We start from the raw sequence: 1,467 nt of genomic DNA, 5'->3' as shown, positions 1-1,467 counted from the left end.
CTTTGGGGCAGTCCAGCCTTGGGTGTGTCCTTGGCCATTCAGGCTCTGTGCGGGGTCCCACTGAGGCAGCTGGGAGCCTGGGCAGTGCATTGCCCTGGGTGAATAGGTATTCCTAAGTGGGTCAGGCCCAGGCCCCCAGCAGAGCGGCCCAAGGGCAGCTCGCCTCTTGCCGAAGACACACAGGGTCTGGTGTGCGTAATGCCCAGGAAAGGCCTGGGGGCTTGTGCAGGGCTTGGCCCCCTGCCCCCTGCTTCCCCCTCCCCCTCCCACACAGATGGCATCATTAAAAGTTAAACCGTCTGCGATGGGGGGTGGGGGAGAAAGTGGATGCGGCTTCCTCCCAGAGGTGATTTCATCACGCTAAGTGCTTGTGCAGCCTTCATGAGGGCCACCGGCCGCCTGTCCACCCAGGGGGCTGGGGGTGGGGTGGGGTTTCATTGTACCTAGGGAAGGAGATGTCTCCTAGAGACCTTGACCAATGTTTTGAAAGCCCCCCTGGGGTGGGGTGGGGTGCGGTGGGGCGTGGTCAACCCCACGCTCAGGCGGTGCGGGCAGACTTGATCAGTCAGACGAGGCAGAAGAAGACGAGGCTGCCGTTCCGCCTGTGTTTGCCGGGAGGCTCACGGTCGAGAGATGCCTCCAGGATCTTCCAGTCCGATTGCTGTGCCAGCCAAGGGGCTGTTTGTCATGAGCAAGGACTGCTTTAGAGACCGTGGATGGTGCTGCACCAGTTGCTGGCCCATGGTAGTGCATGCCACCCCCCCCATTGTTGTCAAGGCTCTTGCTCTTTGGTGCTCAGGTGAGCTGACCCAGGGCCCATCTTCAAGGGCAAGGTTGGAACTGGGTGGCCTGGACTCTCAGAGCCACCCAAATGGCTAAGGTATTGAAGTGAGGGGGTCAGCAATATTGCTTTTAGGGCGCATCCGCCCACACACACAGCTCCAGGCAAGCTTTGTTGGGGGCACAGGACACCAGCGACAGGGAGGGATGGTCCAGCTGAAGAGGAGCAGCTGAAGTGACCCTTTGTCCCCACTGCCCTTGGGAAAGGGCACTCCAGGCCAGTTCCACGGGCACCTTTCCTGGGGCAGATCTGCAGGAGGTAGCACTGAGACCAGAGCAGGCCCAGACCCAAGGGGACAGACCCTCACGTTGCCATCGTGACCCCACAGCCCTCTTCAGCGTCGTTTTCATGCTGGCTCATCTGGACATGAGCTGAGTCCAGCTGCTTTAGATAGCTAGCACCCTGACTGAGGTAGTCTCCACTCCTGGCCCTGGGAGCAGCCGTTTATGGGCCTCCACCATGTGAACACAGCGTGCTCAGGCAGAGGTCACCTGGCTCCTGCCACGGTCTGTCTCCACCCTACCAGGTCTTCCTGCACTGTCTGCCTAGCTGCAGTCTGAGCCTTTTTGGCAGGGAACGTACAGGGGTACAAACACACACACACACACACACACACACACCACCTC

General features: G+C 60.3%; 1 protein-coding gene across 1 annotated transcript in view; it reads left to right on the top strand.

Annotated features, from left to right (window-relative positions):
• PTPRF (protein tyrosine phosphatase receptor type F) overlaps positions 1 to 1,467 on the top strand; it is a 79,267-nt gene that overhangs the window by 42,169 nt on the left and 35,631 nt on the right. The window lies entirely within an intron of this gene.

This window comes from Echinops telfairi, unplaced genomic scaffold (assembly GCF_000313985.2).
Source record: "Echinops telfairi isolate 266 unplaced genomic scaffold, ASM31398v2 ScPeMD7_443;HRSCAF=831, whole genome shotgun sequence".
Classification (NCBI taxonomy): Eukaryota; Metazoa; Chordata; class Mammalia; order Afrosoricida; family Tenrecidae; genus Echinops; species Echinops telfairi.
This window is presented reverse-complemented; position numbering and strand designations above follow the sequence as displayed.